This window comes from Gavialis gangeticus, unplaced genomic scaffold (assembly GCF_001723915.1).
Source record: "Gavialis gangeticus isolate Ggan-Ray unplaced genomic scaffold, GavGan_comp1, whole genome shotgun sequence".
Classification (NCBI taxonomy): Eukaryota; Metazoa; Chordata; order Crocodylia; family Gavialidae; genus Gavialis; species Gavialis gangeticus.
Window position 1 is genome coordinate 18,059,227 of NW_017729001.1, and position 5,710 is coordinate 18,064,936.

At 42.5% G+C, this 5,710-nt stretch overlaps 1 protein-coding gene across 6 annotated transcripts in view; it reads right to left on the reverse strand.

Moving 5' to 3' along the window:
- Positions 1-5,710, reverse strand: part of ARVCF (armadillo repeat gene deleted in velocardiofacial syndrome) — a 521,911-nt gene that overhangs the window by 430,420 nt on the left and 85,781 nt on the right. For all 6 annotated transcript variants that reach the window (XM_019506985.1, XM_019506983.1, XM_019506978.1 and 3 more), the window contains exon 2: positions 2,133-2,219. The gene's annotated coding sequence lies outside the window, so the exon portion shown is untranslated. The remainder of the gene's footprint in view (positions 1-2,132; positions 2,220-5,710) is intronic.

A 5,710-nucleotide genomic window follows, 5' to 3' on the forward strand; every position in this document is an offset into this window, starting at 1 on the left:
TATTTCCTTTAGCTGGAATCAGTAGCAGTCTCTTACTCACTATGCAGACCAGCCACCAGGGACATCACACAGTACATTAAGCCAGCATGTTATACCCCTTGTATTTTCAATTAGAAAAGGTATCCTCACTTTCCGCCTTAAGCTGCTGTGCAGCAGAGATGTGAAGCTACTCTCATGAGAGCCAGGAGTGGCTATTCAGGCTGTGCGAAGCTTTGCCAGCTGTTTTGTTTTGACACTGTTTTAACTCGTTTCAAGCTCAAAACAGTGAAATCGAAATGAAACAAAGGGCTTCGAAACAGCCTCGAAATGAAACGAGGCCAATTGAAACGTTTCAAGTTTCAAAGCAGCAGCCAGGTGCTGGGAGGCGCTCTGAGCAGCTCTGCAGCCCCAGGTGGCTCAGCCTGGTGGGGAGGGCAGACCTGGCTTTCCCTGCTTCCCAGTACCTGAGCGGTGAGCCCAGTGGAGGGAGGCGGAACACAGCCCCAGCACTGTGCACTGCCTCCCTCCACCGGGCTGCAAGCCACTGGGCAGTGAGCCCAATGGAGGCAGGTGGTGCACAGCCCCGGCACTGCATGCCGCCTGCCTCCACCGGGCTGCAAGCCACCAGAACTGAGCCCGGTGGGGGGAAGTCAAGTGCAGCACTGAGGCTACACTCTGCCTCCCTCCACCGGGCTCATCTCCCAGCGCCAGTCTCAGGTGGCAGCAGCAGCATCCTGTCTGCACCCCCGGAAGGGCTGCAGGGCTCTGCTGGACTCCTCTGGGCCCCCAATCTGCCTGTGATCACAGGAGGCTGCTCCTCCTCCAGTTTTGTGCTTCCCCATTATAGCCTATGGGTGAAACTTCAAAACAGCAAAACTGAACAGTGCTTTTGAAACTAAACTAAACTCGAAAAAAAACACTGTTCTGTCGAAACATTGAAACAGAAGCTGAAGCAGAACGGTTTCTCACAGCCCTAGTGGCTATACTTCAGCTGTTGATGACTGACTGCTGTGGGCTGTTTACAAATTGAAATGATCAACAGCAATCGACTCAACATTGTAGGCAAATTTGCCTGTTAGAACATGCCATCTCCCCACATCACATCTGTTCACCATGAAATACTGTAGGAAATTAATGAGTCAGCAGTGCTCAACATTTGTTACAGATTCTATGATACTGAAAGGATAGGAAAACAGGTGAGGTAGTGGCTGGAGCTAACAAAGCATGTTGTTAATATATTTCTCTGTTTTATATCCTGATGAAACCCTATTAGTTAAAACAATTTCTATGTCTATTATTATACTTAGATTTTTTTTCAATCCATGAATTCCCATATCAAAGGTCACAACCCCTCAGTAAATTACCAGTACTTGATAATCATCTTAAGTGATTTTACCATTAATAGCAATGTCTGAATCATTCTTTAAAGGCACTGGAGAAAAATAAATCAAAATTATTGTAACTGAATGCCCTCTAGCATTAAGCTAAATTGAAATGCTTTTTGAGATAGGAAGTGGTTTGTATAACCCAAGTTAAAGCAAATGCAAACACTTATGTACAATGCAGGCATTACTTACTTACAAACAGAAGGCTGTGTGCAACAGTGGTAATCTGATACCCTGGTAATCTGACAAACCAAGTTAGGCTACAAACCCCTTTAAAATTTGTAGGATTACTGATTTCAAATCAAATTGCTCACGTTCTACAAGAAGGTCTGTTTACCAGAAAAAAAATGCTTATTGAGTTATTAGCTTCCTACCGGGCCTCTAAATAAAATCATTTGTTTATCCTCAAGATTGTGGATATCAGTTGGGTTTGAACAGGAAGGTTAGATCATGTTCATGCAAAAGAATGCATGCCAAAGAAATACACTGTGGGTGCATCTAGACAAGATGCTTACTGCACAGTGGTTCATTACTACTGCGCAGCAGCACTGCCCGGCACAAACCATGACACGACACTACTGCGCAGTAGTAATGAACTACTGAGCGGTAGTAATGAGCTACTGCACAGTAAGCGTCACCAGGCAAACATGCTGGGACAGACACTACTGTGCAGTAACAACTGCCCAGCAGGCATCTTGTGTAGATATGCCCTGTATAACCGAAGGCTAATCTTTGCAGAAAGATGAAAGAACAATGATCAATACCTACTGCAACTGCTGTTTCTCTGATGATAGTTTCCTAACAGTTTACTACTCGTGGATCCATATATCTGCACACAGGATTGGTGGGAGTTCCCTAAAAAAGCAAAATTAGGAGCATATTAAGACAGAGGGCATTGAAGTCTTGATGCAATCCAGCAACTGATATATTGGGACTAATCTCAACACTTTGCAGATACGGAAGTGGAACTATGAGACCTGTCCTGTACCGCTGCAGAGATGGCTGAAGTCTTGACACTCAGAACTTAGGTAAGTGTGGACTGTCAAAGGGGAAAGGGGTTTGCACGTTTCAGCAACCCTTATGGTACCTTTTTTCTGAAGTACAGATTTATCTTCAACCTTTGGCCCAGCATTACTCTAAATATGTAATGACCAACTTGCATCTTTCTCTTATCTTTTGTCACAATACCTAAAGGAATTTCTGGTGTTACCCCACAGTACTTTTGTTCTTTAATAACTAGTTAACATATTGTTCTTCTGTTATCTCCCCAACAATTCTTGACTATACCCAGGATTCTACAATCTCAATATTATTTTTATTTCAGTTCTGAACTCCTGAAGAAATCCATTAATAACAAAATCAGCTATTGCAGCTTAACTGGCATACTAATCTGACCTGAATAAAACCTATGTTAAGAATAAATTTACACCTTCCCGAGTGGCACAATAGCAGTGTACTGTCAGTGTTCCAGCCACTCAGTGAGCCATTATTGGACTACCAGAGACATCAGCAGTCTTTGAGAAGGAGCTAGATTTACTAAGGTGTTTAGGCACCTACTCTGATTTATAAAAGACGCCTAAGAAGATTAGGTGTCTAATTCCTATTGAGTCAATGACAATTATACACCTAACCCACTTAAGTGCTTTTGTCAATCCCCCAATATGCATATCTGCAGTTTTAGGCACTTAAACACTTTAGTAAGTATGGCCCACGAATCTTGGCTTTCCAGTGATGGTACCTTCTCAGCTATAGCGTTTCTCCAGATTACAGTTGACTGATAAATCTGTTAACAAAGGGTATCTACTACCCTACCCTCACCCCTGCCACAAAGCTTTGTTCCAAGCCTTATATTCCTAATTATAAACTCCACCATGATTATGTTAAATTTACACAAGCCAAACTGCCTCACAGAGCATAGCCTCCCAATCATGGACTCAGTTACAACTGTGCTCACACAGAGCATTAAGAGAATGATGTCAATGACATCTAAATAAAATTCTGTACATCATTATCACTTTTATGCACTAATCAATAAGCTATAATGACATATGCTGCATTTGTGCACACAAACTTGAAATGGGTGAGTGTGCATGCACACACACACACACACACAAGAATCTTCCAGTAAGCTTAACATTACACACAAGGCTTTCATAACCAGGTTCCACGTTAGGATAGTCATTTAAGGAGTAAGGACTTGCTAACACAGTTTGGATACTACTGCAGGCAGCACCACAATCAGCAGACGAAGGCTCAAGAAAATTTGAAAATTGCTGCAGGCATCACTAAGAATGAGAAGCAGCCTTTTAAATTTGAAATGCTGAGACTAGGAACATAGCTTTCACCATGTGCACAGTGACACTTTAAATATGTATTGTATATTTTATGCATATGTTGGGTAGCAGTCTTACTATTGCATCTGTTTTAGTTGTAATACACAAATGTACACATGAAAGAACAGGTAATATTCCAGAGTTTCAGCAAACACAGATACCACATTATACCTTTATTTATTATGATTTACTATGCTGAATGTTAGAACAGAGTTTTACCCTCAATGTGGAAGAGGTAGTGTCTTGGTGGCTCTTTAATATAAATACTTATTTACAAAGTCTGTTCGTTGCACATCTACCCTCTGGAGTCAATGTCTATGTATTCACACACAAATAACATGATGTGTTCTTGTATTAGCAGGAAGAAAAATGCAAATCTCCAAGCAGCTTCATCTCCAGAATGTTACAGGCAATAACAACCTTATTTAACAATTATGCTGGGAAATTGGTGAGGGGAAAAAAATCCTACTGGAGCCACAAGCTCAGTAGCTATAGCAACATGCTTAACTTCTCAGTTGAAGAAATTTCTCCCACTGGTTCAAATAGGATAACCTATCCCAAAATGGATGCAAAGTAGCTGTCATTGCAGATGTGTAGTTTGAGAGAGAGAATACAATCATAAAACTGAATTCTTTGGAACATACAGTGCTCTCTCTTAAAGAAGCCAGAAAGCTACCCTACAGACAGTGGATACGAATGAGGTTTAATTCTTTTACTCTCACAGTTTTAAAAAGCTAAATCATTTATCTCTAAGTTTAATTGTGCCTTTTAACAAATTAGGCTTCACTGAATATCATTATCTGCATTTTTCCCCCTTCTTGTTACAATTCAAAGGCAGCATCTGTTAAAAAGCAAAAATGAACTATTTTCCCCTCATTACACAAAGAGTAAAAAGTCATCCCAAGTTCATACTACTTCAGAAGGTAATTTTCTGTTCATCAAAACAATATGCTGTGTTCATGCCTTTGTGTCCAGTCTTGTAGTCTCATTTTCACAAATGGAGGCTTTGGCTTCTGGATATTGAGTCAAGTCATGCTGCAAAAGCTGCACATCTAAATGATTATTCCACACCAGTATTGATTAAAGTATACATCATAGCATATATTTCTACTGTGTGTATATTGCACATATTAGGTTGCAAATTACAGTCCATTGTAAATGTGTTTCATAACACATTATTCCTAGCACACGCTGAATGACTTCTAAAATGCATGCAGTGCATTGATGTGACCAGACACAGAGATTGCTGAACCCATGAAGGTGCTTTTCATCGTCAGTGGAAGGTCAGAGAGTCCCATCTCTGTCCTGTACCACAAAAGGCTGCTTTAGTCTATGCTTGAAGCTTCCGAGGAGAACCAACACAAAGATGCTCACTACATCAGTATGTGTCCTGACTTCCTAAGCCAGTATTTGACACTGTAAATTCCTATTTGAAATTCCTGGGTTTAATCTTGTGAATCATGTTTGCACACCTAACAGTGCTAAAACCGTGCGTCACCCACAGCCATGGCACTCTGGCTGACAATCACTATCCTAGGTGTCATGGCGCAGGGCTCAGGAGCGGCCGTGATCCCCCTAGTGCCCCTACCATGCCAAGTCGCCCCCTAGCACCCTCTTCTCGCCCACCACATTTTTGATGTCCTATAGTATTATTAATGGGAGGCTGCCTTTCCTGGGGTCCCCTGGACGCGGTGCTGAGCTTATCCTGCCCCCTTTTCTTATGTGCAGTGTTCTGGTGTGCTCCGGTATAACGTAAACAAACACAACCATGAGCCAACTGCCTCTAACGCCACTCTAAGCCAACCCAGCTGTAACCCCAGAATGAGCCTTGTGGCTACAACATACATCCACCGCCACCCTGGCCCTCCTCCAGTACCTCCCTGCCAGGGTTCTCTCTGCCCCACATCATCATCATCATCATCATCATCATCATCAAGGCAGGCAGGCAGGCAGGCAGGCAGGCTGCTCTGCTCTGCTCTGCTCTGCTCTGCTCTGCTCTGCTCTGCTCTGCTC